This window comes from Vanessa atalanta, chromosome 4, assembly GCF_905147765.1.
Source record: "Vanessa atalanta chromosome 4, ilVanAtal1.2, whole genome shotgun sequence".
Taxonomy (NCBI): Eukaryota; Metazoa; Arthropoda; class Insecta; order Lepidoptera; family Nymphalidae; genus Vanessa; species Vanessa atalanta.
This window is the reverse complement of record NC_061874.1, coordinates 925,216-940,401: the sequence shown is the minus strand read 5'-3', so window position 1 is coordinate 940,401 and position 15,186 is coordinate 925,216. Positions and strand designations below refer to the sequence as shown.

The 15,186-nt window shown below is 31.7% G+C and overlaps 1 protein-coding gene across 2 annotated transcripts in view; it reads left to right on the top strand.

Moving 5' to 3' along the window:
- The window catches only part of LOC125078018, a 144,729-nt gene that overhangs the window by 34,414 nt on the left and 95,129 nt on the right, over positions 1-15,186 (top strand). For both annotated transcript variants that reach the window (XM_047690164.1, XM_047690165.1), the window contains exon 2: positions 6,137-6,156. The gene's annotated coding sequence lies outside the window, so the exon portion shown is untranslated. The remainder of the gene's footprint in view (positions 1-6,136; positions 6,157-15,186) is intronic.

Genomic DNA, 15,186 nt, shown 5'->3' with positions numbered 1-15,186 from the left:
AATTTGCATTGAATAAATGATTAAAAATTTCAAAATAAAATATTAAAATATGCTTATAAATTCCAAGCAATAGCCAGTGGTAGATAAAATTGAGGATCCAACTAATTCCAACGTGGACAAGAAAAACTTTAAGACTGGTCGATTTGCGGGCGTCAGGTGAGACGTTCGTTTTCATCCTAACTTGTATTATGCTAATCAACAGCTCTGACTTTTCGAATAGAATAAATTTTAATTTCTTAGCTACGTCCCCGTTACGAAGTAACTTTTTCTTGAATGGACCTTCCTGATTAATTTTCGAGGCCCATTTTCATTAAGCATAGCAAGTTTAATTAACAATAACGTCTGATATCGTGACTTCTCTTATTTTAATTAAAATAGCCTCATCTTTCCCCATCTAATATAATTTAATTAATGGAAATGATTTACATCGTTGCCAGTCCATCTTCGAACCGGTAGTTTTAAATAAAGTATATTATAATTATATCAGAATTATCATTACGTTCTTTTTTTTAAAAATCGATTAAAAATAGTTTTTCTTCAATAAGTCATCTAACTTATTTGCATAATTCAATTTTACTGTTACCAATTGAATTTTAAATATCGAATAAGGTTTTTTTTTTTGAGAATTTAAATTTGATTCTGGACTTCTACTTATACCATAAAGCAAAATATTCTGTATCTGTGAACACGCTTATCTTAGATACTAATAGTTCAGTTTAAACTATTAGTTAACTATGAGGGCTGGTTCATTTTTGCCCAGCGGATCGGAATTGCGATTCAACGGGGAAATGCTGCTATCATTCTTGCCACCATTCCACGCGTCAGGATGTGAACAATTAGTATTTTTAATTAATATTTGTATATATTTAAGGACTCAATGTTAATAATTCTTATATTAATATATGTTAACTATGTTCTCCTTTATATAAATACAGACTAAATAAATGTGTTCAGCGTTGCTTCATCGTACTTAAATCCGTGATATTTGTTATAAAATCACGTGTATCTTCTAGCTACTGGACCATTAGCACAATTAAGAAAGTTATTTGACAAAAAATATGATAAACAAATTAAATAATGATATTATATAATTTTAATATTCTGTAAGAAACCGTGCTTTCTCTTAACGCAATTACTTCCGACAATAAAACTATCAGTTCTGGTTTTAATATAGATTCTGAGATATGATTAAATCAGCTCAACATAAGCCTAAGAAATTATTTGATTTACGTAACAATTTTATAAACACCGCGTGACTTATTATATATCAAGATATTATACTGATCGAATCATTTTATATTTTATTTGCCACATCTTAAATTACATAATTTATCTTTCGAAACTATTTTAAACTCAAGTATTTAAAAGAAATATTTTTTTAAATAAAACTACAGACGTATTTGTTGGCAAAATAATGATAAGTGGCCTCAATTATCAATAGGATTGACGATAAAACAAATACGATGTTCGTCTCTGCACGACACTCAATAAATTGCCTTTAATCATAGCTCGTTTTAATTTATATCCTATTAAATATATGCCATCGTTATTTCTTATAAATAATATAAATTGTAATTAAATATGTACGAATATATATTTGTCAATTATATGGTACTAAAAGAAGTGAGCCAAGATGGCAAAGTGGTTAGAACGCGTGCATCTTAACCGATGTTTTCGGGTTCAAACCCAGGCAAGCACCACTAAATTTTCATGTGCTTAATTTGTGTTCGTAATTCATCTCGCGCTTGGCGGTGAAGGAAAACATTGTGAGGAAACCTGCATGTGTCTAATTTCAACTAAATTCTGCCACATGTGTATTCCACTAACCCGCATTGGAGCAGCGTGGTGGAATATGCTCCAAAAGCTTCTCCTCAAAGGGAGAGGACGCCTTAGCCCAGCAGTGGGAAATTTACCGGCTGTTAGTGTAAAATATAATGTAAAAGAAGTTAAATGACACTATACTCAAAAGGTTTAACGATACATCGTACATCGATAAACTAATGATGATATCATCATATAATTAAAGTTCCGAATTGATACGGCAGTTTGTTTACACATGTAATTATTTGAAAAAAATAAATAATAGATGTATAAAATGTTAAAAAATGTGAAATCGTTGAAGTTAAAATAGTTAATGACATTTATTTGCGTAATATACGAAACGAACGTATATGAAATATCGAGGATGCATCGGTTCGTTAATAATACATCGGGTTACATAAAAACCGAATTTTGTAAAATTTCAATATGTGATATGGTATTCACATACCACGGCTTTCTCTCCAACCTCTGACCCGAACATGTTGAAATTCACGTAACTTTTGTGTCGAAATATCAATTTCACAATCAAACAATATATTCTAGTATAAATTGCACCGTATTTCCTCTTTCTAATTTATATTTTCGTGGTCAAAGGTTGTGGTTTAGTTTATTTCTTACATAACCCATCTTACGAGATTTAAAAATTAGTTTATATTGAATTGCAAGAACATCACTAGTGTTGCAATGTTCTTTTTTTAAATTGTAACAAGTAATATATTAATTCTGTTGTTTTTATTATCCAATAATGGTTTACTAATTCATTATAAAGGAAGTTGCACACTTGACCATTATCTAGAAATAAAAAACAAGATGACGACATAGTTCTACTACATTCTTTTATAATTAATATCTATTAAAAGTTGTTTAAAATCAGCTTGTTTGTATTTAATAGCTTCATTTTTTTTTAATCAAATAACTAAGCTTATTAACGTTAAAGGAGTAAAATAAACAGTTTCTTTATTTGTGTGTGTGTTAACGTACATATAACGTCCGGAAATCAATAGATGGTTATAGTAAATTAAATACCTAATAGCGACAGTTTAGACATAGAATAAATTTCAACTTTATAGACTTCCTTGATTCCAGAGGTAATGATACCAAATTAAAATAAATTTTATTAGAGTACACTTACAAGCAGTTTTAAATAATCCATAATAAGATTAAATCATAATCTCATAAATGAAAGTGAGTTTGTTTGCTTGTTACCATTTTACGTCTTAAATACTGAACCAATCAACATGAAATTTTGCATTGACGTTGCCAGGAGTATATAAAAGGACATAGGTTCCTAATAATACTAACACATGTCACCCCCCACTCAAACAAGTGGGAAACCAGGAGGGGGTTTTAATAATAATAATAAATATTGGACAACATCACATACATTACTCTGATCCCAATGTAAGTAGCTAAAACACTTTTGTTATGGAAAATCAGAGGTAACGACGGTACCACATAAACCCAGACCCAAGACAACATAGAAAACTAATGAACTTTTTCTACATCGACTCGGCCGGGAATCGAGCCCGGTACCTCGAAGTGGCGTATCCCTGAAAACCGGTGTACACACTACTCGACCACGGAGGTCGTCAAATACACTCGGTTTGAAATACTGTACTTACTTAATTAATATTATAATTTTAAACGATTATAACAAATCCATCTCCGACTCGAACACACACACAGCATATGGACTTTATATATCATTATATGTATGCACTGTCCTCAATATTCGTATTAATTTAAGCATTATTTGAAATTAGAGCGACACCCGTTGCGGTTTACTCTGCCATGAGCTGCGGTAGAATAATGCAACTTCGCTATGAAACACTCCAAATAGATACAACATAACATAACTTATATAAACTAAGCAGCCTGGTCATAAATACGACAATCGTTATGAATCAGCTCACGCACACATTGATAGAGTTTATTAAATTAACAAGCAAGTTGTTTGGTATGTATCAGTCATAACTGGGAATTGGACAGGCGTCGATAGTTTGTGGCAACACGAATACCACTCACTTATATATTGCCCACAAATACAGCCTGGGAAATTAACTCGATGAACTCATAACCTTTTGAGAACAATTTCGATACAGTTTCCTAAGCACTTTGAATTGTATCGGTAAAATTAAATTATTTTGGAATAAGGTTGAGACAGAAATTTCATAATTTCGAGACAAACCGAATAAATAAATATAATAATTATATTCATAAATATCGTAAATATCAAATTTAATTAACTAATTTCGAATGATGAATTAATGGTACGACATTTAGTCACAGTTACGATTCTTAGCGACCAACTACACAGGAGACATTGCACAGGTGTTCTCTCGAATCTTTCGCACAATCTACTCCCCTCTTAATCTAGAGCCAAACAATAGACCGACTACAATAACGAAATTAAATGTTACTATAAAAATATAAACGCCTATAAAAAAATTAGTATAGTTTATTTGTATGCAAAATAATAGGTTTTCTTTTATTTGTTTAAATTTATTTTTATGTCTGTTTCTCGCATATAGAACTGATGGTAGCTAACATACCAGGAGGTTCTTAACATAATCATCATTACAATATAATTGTAAGAGGGAAATTAGTAAACTTATTATAATTAAATAAATATTGGACAACATCACATACATTACTCTGATCCAAATATAAGTAGCTAAAGCACTTGTGTTATGAAAAATCAGAAGTAATGACGGTACCACGAACAACCAGACCCAAGACAACATAGAAAACTAATGAACTTTTTCTACATCGACTCGGCCGAGAATCGAACCCGGAACTTCAGAGTGGCGTACCCATGAAAACCGGTGTACACATTACTCGACCACGGAGGTCCTAAATTTGTGTTTAACACATAAATTGATATCTTTGAAGTATAAAGCGAGAACAAGAAAATTGCTGTTATATTGTGATATTTGAAGTTTTAATAGATCTGACGTAATCTTTATTAACTTAATAAATTAATAAAGTTTTTTTTACATAAATAAAGAATAACGTTTTATTTACCTTAAAAAAGTTAGTACGGTAATTTGTCATCTACATAAAACATCTGCTTGTTATCGTCCATTGTACATTTAGAGTTTTGTTTTATCTGTATCATCAAGTTTCCCGCGAAAACTTCTTGAAAATAAAAAAGTTGTAACATGATTAATGAGCGCACGGCCAAAGAAACAGATTATAAATCTTCGTGAAATCGAGAAGGCCTTTCACTGCGGATTGTTTTTTTAATCTTTATCAACTCTAAGAAGTTACGGCTTTGTCAAAACCATTTTTTTTTTTAAATTACGTTATAAGCTTTGGAACTAAACGGAAGTGAAAATAACTGAGTAGTAATATCCCAACATTGTAATTTAATAAATGTATAATTTAATTATAATTTAAAGTCACTGAAAATATAAATCAAGTTTATTTATATTTTATTTTAATACAGAAAAAACTATGACTCAGACCAGATGAAAATGTTAAAATAACTATTAAACGCCAAGTCACGTTTGAACAAACTTACAATTGCCTAGACTTATAATTCTGTAGTGAATTGCCGGTAACAAATTCTTGACTTTATTGTTATCTTGTAATATAAAACTAATTTATTCATTGTCTCCGTGTTCTTTTTTTCGTCATATAGGACTGGCCAATGGTCCATCTATATATATTAAACATTCCTCATATTATCACTATAAACTAAGATGTTATGTCCCTCGTGCCTGTAGTTCCTTTTTCTCACTCGCTATCGAAGTGTTTATCGACATATCGTCTCGACAAATTCAATCATTTTTATATAAAACGACCGCAATACTAACTCAACTTAGTACATTGTAAGTAACGTATAAAACGGAACTTATCGTTTCTGTAAAAAAACACATGAAATAGAGTTTAAAAAATAATATAAATTAGAAATAAGCGTTTTATTAAAAGCCACTCAGAAATCTGAATTTGTCAAAAAAACACACACCTTATATGTTGAATAATGTTATATTTTATATTTAAATATATTTCAAAAAAATCGTCTTAAGGTGCTTACTATAAATTCCAAGACGAATACATATATCACCGCTCGTAATCATGATTGATTTATTCTCTACAGATAATATTAATTACACGTTTAAATAGGCTGATAAAATTAGAAATATATAAATGATTTAAATTATAATGGACTACAATTTTTTATCTGTTGCCTATTAACATTATATATATTGTTAATAAATGTACTAATTAAAAAAAAAATGCTAATTTTGCATGATTTTGATAATATTGTTTTAAAACTGAATACTAATTTTATATTTCATTTTTGTTTCAGATATAAAAGCACATTTATTGGTGAGTAAATATAAATATATAATTTATTTTATCTTTATGTAAGCTATGTTAGTGAAATAAGGAAACTATATTATAAGAGGTCAACTGTCATACGTCACAAGATAAACGTCACACAGGAGACTTCAATGGAGCATAAAACCACACAGAATTACCACAATTATAAAACTAACAGAATATTGTATTACAAATTCGTATTATAATAATAATAAATAATAATAATCTTTATTTCGTTTCTTAATGAGCTAGTTACAAGTGGTTTTGAGATCTCCTAGTAAGTATCAAAATACCTGTATCAGGAGATCTCGCTCTTATTAATTACTCATCAATCATTTTTAATAAAATTTCGAGTAAATACAGTTTTAGACTAGAACATAAGTCTAGGCATATCGATTGCATTTACGTAAAATCTGCGGAAAAATTTAATTCAATGCGGGAGGAGTCGCGTTGAATGAATAGTATGATTATAATAGAACAAATTAGTTATACGATGAAGACTACTAACGACATAAAGGGTAGGTATAGGTTCGTTCTATAAAATGTTTTCGATCTTATTATAATTAAACAATAGATTAATATTATATATTAATATTAATATATATATATATATTAATTTAATATTATACTTGATACCCAGATTAATTTCGTACATAATAAAGAGCTTAATAATAAGATTTTGACTCACTTAATTGTTGCTATTCTGTGTGAAAGATTTCTCATCTCACTTGTGACTTGTTAAAAGCCGTTATTTTGATACAGTAGATCGTGTACCATTTACATATAATAATTATTATTATACTAAATGTCGCTTTTCACTTTCTGACATATCACGATCGTATTCTGTGATGAATCTGTTCTTTCAGAATACTAGAACTCAGTTAAGCAAATACTCTATAGTTATAATAAGCATAGTAATGCTTACGACAGCGATTTTCTCTTTTATTAAATACGAGTAGGAGGAATTTGTAATATTGTGTGTATTCTAAGGGTATCTGTTTTTTTATAATGTAGTGCTCAGTATTGAATCTTAGATGTGATATGCATTAAACCTGTAATTGCACAAGGTCACTCACCCTTAAATCAAACGTACTCGCAATACACCGATGTTTGGTGTAGATTTCAGTGGCACCGCATATTTGATTCCAGGCCCGGAAGCGAGGTGAGCGTCCCACTTAGATTAGCTCACATGTCTTATTAAGTTGAGTTCAGGCCACATCGGAAACTATCGACCCTCCGGCGCCGGCGGCCGTCGGAAATCAAACTAATCGATTTTCATTTCGCCGACAGGAAATTAAATCCTTTGAGAGTCGTTCCCGATAACGGATTTCAGCTAAGCACGACACGTGTTCCAACATTCGAGCATTCGATCCGAAACGTGAAAATTTAAATATCATCGGTACCTTTATTAAATTTGTCGAGAACCTAAATCGAGGGATATACGTCGAATTAATTTTTCATATTTATTTCTCCATTCGTAAAATCTCGTCTGCGTCGCTTATCGGCTTTGAAATTCAATACTTGTTCTCCAAATTTATCCGTACTAAACGAGTTTTCAATAGATAAGGGACCACTATAAAAATAATTTACTTAAACTGTGAATGCAACTTTGGTAAATACTAACAAGGATGAGTAAAACCTTTTGAAACCTTCAAATCTGATTAGGTATCTGAAGATATTGTATTTCTCAGCAGAGAAAGAAAATAATGCAAGTGACAAAGCAACTCCTTTGAACTACTTCAACTTTGACTCGTGCAAAATTTATAAAAAATATTTTATAAAGATTTAAACCAAGCAAACCGGACAAACTAAATATATTTCACCAAGACCAATACGAAAAGGTTGTACTAAGGAAGTGATACCTCGGTGTAGTAATATCGGTGCCCTGGGTTATGTTATCGGGTGTGTCTGTTAAGAAATTCACAGTAGGAGCCCGCATTTTAATGTGTTTCTACCCATGCTTCGGAGAGGACATCAAACCGATACTGCGCTGAATCTTTCTAGACGTATCGGATTGGAATCCTACATCTATCCTCAAAAAGAAGATTAGCATGCTATTCATCTTGAGTCATGTGACCCAATTTATCCGTCACGCTTGCTTAAGAATGTTTTCCAAAAGTACACAAGATAAATTATAGCACTAAATCTGCTTTTGCTTTTTCACCCACGTCTTCAATTAAATGGACCATCTCGGCTAAAATTCTTAATGTCTTATTTTTTATTTGATAATAATCCGTATAACAAAGTCAATATTCACAGTCAATAAAAAGAACCAAAATAGAAGACATGTAATTAAAACAATATGTTGTATATTTGTGTGCGTACTCTCGTGTGTATGTGTGCATGTGTTTAAATTAGTAAGCTGTCTGCTCTCTTTCTGCTCCTATTGTGACCATACTATTATTTATGTTTACGAAAGTAAGGCGATCCCCGAGGCCGAGTGCTATGCCATGTACATAAGAACGTTTCGATTCGTTCGCGGACAAGACGCTTTCCCTCGGGAAATTAGGAAGCTATATACTGACCACGGCTTGTACGTCGAATCCGCATCCGACTTTAATAAATATAAACGCATATTGTACATGTTTACTTATAATTGAAACGTTTCAATTGTTTTAACTTCTAAAAAATTATGTTTTATAAATTAACATCGTAAATGTAACTGAAATCTAAAATTCACTTTCAGTTAAAAAAATAAAATTTGAAGACTGTATTAATGTATGTATATAAAAATACTTTGTTTTTTGTTCATATGTAATTTATATAGTTAAACAATATTACATAGCTTTTAAGGCATGATACATGTTATAGAATTGGAATGAAAGTTAGCTAGGCCTTTCATAGCGCGGTGCTCAAATGAGACAGCGCTGTGCAGGGGAAAAACTGAATCGCCTCTTGTTCATCTTTCAACATTAAATTAAAAAAAGGCACAAATATCGAGACTAAACACGAACCAAGTGACAGAGCAATTGGTTTTGTTATTAGGAATATAGGTATTCTATTCTAATAGGTGCAACTTTCCAAAAATTGAATCATTAAAAATAATATGAAAATCGATTTATAAAAATCACACACATACAGGCCAAATCGAATATCGTTTTAATCGACTCAAATCAGTTTCCCGGTATAAAAATAATCGCTAAAGCAAAAATAACCCCCTTGCACTCCGCTAATTTTTTCTAATGTGGAACTGTTAAACAAATCGTGGGACACGAAAAAGCCATTATTTTTTACTCAAGAGTTGTAGGTATAGCGGATATAAAGTTTACGCGCGACCACAATACAACACAACGCTTTCAGTGCTTAATCTAGATTTATTGGAATATTTTAACTTTATTTTTGCCATTTTTAATGTACCTTTTTATATTTCCATTTCCATTCGAAACGAGTCCCTGAAGGTTATGGAATTTTTTAAAGCCTGTGCATGCCTCATTTGTTTTGCTAATAATCATTCTTATATCAGATATTCTACCGCCAAACAACACTACTCAGTATTGCGGTGTTCCTGTTTGAAGGGTGAGTGAGCCAGTGTAACTACAGGCACAAGGGACATAACATCTTAGTTCTCAAGTTTGGTCGCGCATTGGCGATGTAAGCCATAAAAATATGCCCTCTAGTTAATTGTGTTCTGGCTGACATTATATTTTCCCCCCTAGTTCTTCTGCCGCCAAATAGTAGTTTGATTTACTTTATTCTAGGTTGATAGATGAGTGAGAGCATTTAAAGGGTCAAGAATTTGTGGTTGAAAATACATACATAGTGTAAAGAAATATTTACATTTAAAATAAGGCTATATTAACCTCATCAGGTGGCTCATGTGTCTGTCTGTCAACATATAATCACAATCACCGAAATTACTGTAAATAAATTGAATAGTTTATTTATTGAGTACTGATGTTTTTTACAGAAAGATTAGTATCTGAAGGATTTATCATCTTCATATATTCATCGTACTATCCGCTATTGGTAGCCTGATAGATCTGTAACTGGCAAACAAAGGATAGCTTTTGAATTTTTCACTAAATACTCCAAGCAATCAAAACGAATCGTTTCTTAAATATAGTAACAGGACATCCGACTACGAATACCATAAACATTCATTGTATATATTTATCCTATATTTCGTATCGTAATTGATTTCACGCTTAATGGTAAGGAAAGGAAATATGACGTACTACGTCTATACGATATTTGACTTATATTGAGTGACGTAGGCGTTTCCCGCCCACGTCATTCAAATTTGGTTGATGTCGCACAGTTAATAGACAATACGAGGTTAACGACCTTTACTTCAATCCCAACCTCAATTAACTTAAAAATAAATCGTTATAAAGATAATTTAACTAACGCATCCAATTTTAAGGCTTGCTTGAATAGTACTTTGCTCTGTTGTAACCGCCACCGAAGCGTGCTAAGCGAAGATTAAGTAATTATTCACATTTTGTGTTGATAACCACACAGTTATTAATTTATTACGTTCTGACATGCATATCTTAAACTAAAACTCGTTTAAAACTAAAAATTTAACCACTCTGTGTTATGAAATTTTATACGATATAATGAACGCAATTTTAAAAATCTATTATCGTGAATATTTATGACAATTGTTAGTATAGATATATTGACGAAGATGCGTCCCTCTGCGTTAAATAAATGTCGGCGTGCATTTGTACAAGTGAGTAACGCTCCTACTAACAGGATATCTCAGTGTGTGTGACAACTAAAAGTATCGACAACAAAATAAAAATAAATATTATTGAATTTATTGAGTTAATTTTATTAAAATCTAATTAATTTATCGAAGAGTGCCCGTTATGAGTGTGTAAATCTATAAATAGACACAATTGGATATTTTCTTTGATTTTTAATATTACAATGTTGTTTTAAAGAAATACATCTGGATTATTTTACCTATTATTGCGTACTTTCTTGTGTCATAATGTACACGTTTTATATGGTTACAGCACGAATCAAGTTTTTGTAAAATTGTAAGACTACAATATTTCCAGGCAAATTTGTTTCGTTACCGAACACAAGAGCAATAGAACCATCACGACTGGACTAGTTTGTTTTTGTAACCCATGCTTTCGTATTAGTATAATGTATGAACTACATTTTGACAGGTTTTGCTGACCGACTTGCCGTTTCTTCTCGGTAGAATTCGCAATCCGATCCGGCGGTAGCTTCACTTAATGTAGTTCGTTAAATGACGATTCAAAAATGCTTGTAAAAGCCTACTTGAACAAAGTATATATTGATTTTAGCGCTATTCCTAATTCCTAATTACTATACCTTTAGTTCAGATGCTTAGACTCCATATGGTGCGAGTGCTTAACAAAACATCCTGAAGTCAGGTTTGACACCTACAATTGCAAGAGATGGGATGACTTTATTCCAACACATGAGAAGGTATTTAAAACGACGTTTCTTGTTACAATTTTTTTTTTTACCTTAAATGGTAGTGCCACACTGCATACCTTCGGGTTGCGGCCGAATGGGCCGGCACGCCCGGGGAAGTACCACTATATCACTTAAAACTGGCGTAAAGTGGTAGCTATGCTACCGCGTTTCATCTGGTATGTGAAAGTCCCGGAGACCCCTCCCCCCCCCCCCCAAACATGTTGGTTTGTGCAGAATTTGTTACTATCTTTGCTCTACTTCTAGCGCACTTCTCTGCACCATACGATAAAATACACTTATGGCGAACTAACTTATCACGTTCATCATTTTTATTGCGGACGCGATTGAAATATTAGAACAACTATAAAACCAGCGATATATAAAATGTACATGTGTTATATGTAATTATTATATATATGTAATTATTGCTAAGTCAGCATAGTGGCTTAAAACGCTGCAGATCGAAATTCAAACATCTTTCTGTAAAGAAATTCCGAATCCCAGAGTTTTCAAGTGGTAGTCTTTAGGCTCCCCTGTCTCGAGCACGTAAAACCCTCCAACTCACACTTGTGCACAGTTACATAATCTCCTTGTTTAATTAGTTGCTCTCCATATATAAAGACTAGCTGTAGCCGCGACTTCGTGCGCGTTTGAATTTATCAAAAAAAGTTATCCCTTATCACATCAGCTATCTGCCAGTGAAAGTCCTATCAAAATTGGTCCAGCAGCTCCAGAGAATAACAGACAGACTAAAATTAAAAAAAAAATTGTATATATACAAATGCATTTAGTAATCGGTTATTTTAATATTACATACAGACACTCCAATTTTATTATATGTTTGTAGAACAAGTTTTTTTTTTTTATATTTTTATAATATAATAACACTTATATGCATAAGATCAATAAAATGTCGTAGAGAAAAAAAGAAATCGTCAATTAAAAGTGTGACAAATTTTATTGCTGACATAACGAACACCTTCATACGATATTATACAAAGATTATAATATTACTTTGTAATGAGATCGTTCAGTTTATTCTTATGTATTTTTTATTGATCGTCAATCATTCAACTACAATCTCTTAATGTACCGACCTTCGTGGTCGAGTAGTGTGTACACCGCTTTTCATGGGTACGCCACTCCGAGGTCCCGATTCGATTCCCGACCGAGTCGAAGTAGAAAAGTTTATTAATTTTCTATGTTATCTTGGGTGTTTGTGGTGCCGTCGTTACTTCTGATTTTCCATAAAACAAGTACCAAATGCTTTAGCTACTTACATTGGGATCAGAGTAATGTATGTGATATTGTCCAATATTTATTAATAAAAAAAAAAATGTGATAAACTGGGCACTTCTTGTTATAACTTCAACAAATTATGCTATATATATTCAAATAAACAACTCGCTTGTTAATTGACATAATTTTTATTGTATAGAAACAATGGGTTTTCTGTGAAATTTCAGGTAAAATTAAACATCCCTCGAACTTTCTATCTTTTAAAATGAAAGTGCTCACTCAGCCGTCTCCAATTAACTCTTTGACGCGTTTTAATTTAAAAAATAAGGTACAAAGTGTTTTCTATCGCAAACTAATAAACTACGCAAAAAAAACGAGCGAAACCCATGACATCAACGCCTAATAAATAATGACAAAAACAGAAGGTAATTAGTAGTAATAAATTAAATTTATGATGTCAGAAATAAAGTTACTGAATAAAAACTTTTTATATAATTATATTACATCAAAATATTCTTTAACCAGATAGCAGTACTCACTACTCAATATTGTTGTGTTTCTACAGACATAAGGGACATAACATCTTAGTTCCCAAAGTTGGTGGCGCATTGGTGATGTAAGGATTTGTAAATATTTATTGAACTTTTTTTTATTATTATTTAATTTACAACATCCATGAGCTCACAGTTGCCCGTGCCTTTTTTTATATTATACTTTTATTTAGCAGATCTTCGCTGAACTTCGAGCTTGCCGCCTTCTTTTAAGACGTGGCCCACACAGACTTTTTTTCATTTTAAAATAATACATACATAATCTATACGTAATGTATATAAATAATATATAATTATATATAATAAAGTCTAGATGGCCCTGTGGTTAGAACGCGTGCATCTTAACCGATGATTTCGGGCTCAAACCCAGGCAGGCACCACTGAATTTTCATGTGCTTAATTTGTGTTTATAATTCATCTCGTGCTCGGCGGTGAAGGAAAACATCGTGAGGAAACCTGCATGTGTCTAATTTCAACGAAATTCTGCCACATGTATATTCCGCCAACCCGCATTGGAGAAGCGTGGTGGAATATGCTCCAAACCTTCTCCTCAAAGGGAGAGGAGGCCTTTAGCCCAGCTGTGGGAAAATTTACAGGCTGCTAATACAGTAATATTATAATATATATAATAAACATGTTTCCATGCCTACTACAGATGATGATTAATACGACGAAAATGTATCTAGTAAAAGTAACAAATTTAAACTTAACAGACATATTTAAATCTGATGAGGGATATTTTAAAATTGGAACACCGAATCCACAATCGAATTATGCAAATTTCATCCGTCATATTTTATTGTCGAACATAAATTATTGTTGGCTGGAAATCACGGAGCAATCGATTTTTTATTGGCAGAGCGAATCAACAAGGGCTGCACGGGGAATTCAGATTTCGCCTTTTCGCCTCCGGATAAAAACCGACAAGCCCTTTGTTAATTTAAACGTATAATAAAGAAAGGAAAAATTGTGACAGATTTTTTTTTTTAATTCGATTTTCAATAAAATATTTTGACTTTTTAAGATGTATTGTATTATAACCGGAGTATAATCCAATATAATGAGGCATTTTCTTTTAATTTTTACTTTCAAAATTATCTTCAAAAATTCACGAAACCAACGACAATTTCCCACAGCTTATTCCATCACGCTGTTTCGATACAAATGAGGCAGATATTCATCCAGTATATGCAGGTTCCCTAATACTTCTTACTTACCTACATACATGAAACCTGCACCTTCACCACCAAAAGAATGACTAACAGCACAACACAAGCACATGAAAACTTAGTATTTGCCCAAAACTCAAATGTTCTTATTTATCTAAATATCTAAATTCTATGATTAATCAAACCAATTTTATGCTTGAAATCAATTCACAAATATTTAAAAGAACCAACTATCAATTATTCACTGGCCTTAAAATAGACACAACTTTTTGTAGCTAACCTATTTTTTCTCATTCGTTTCTTGAGTGCGAATTGGGTGCAAAAAAACAATTTCAAATCCTGTTTAATTGACAATTAAACAAAATTAAGCTTGTGTGCTGTTGTGTTGTGTTGTTGCGTACCTAAACATTTTTTTAATGACTTTTAATTATTATAATGATAGTTAGTAATGAGTAACTGTATCAATTGCTAATTTATTTTTTTAATAAAATTCTAAAGTTTATAATATATTTATATAAGAAATCTTCAGAATTTTTACCCCTACTGCCAATAAACTTGAGGTAGATGTACAATTTTCTGGTCTACTATTCGTTTACCAAAATTTATAAATAATATCAATTATTATTGTTATCATTTCAACCAAGCGGCAATACTTAGTATAGTTATTTTCGGTTAGA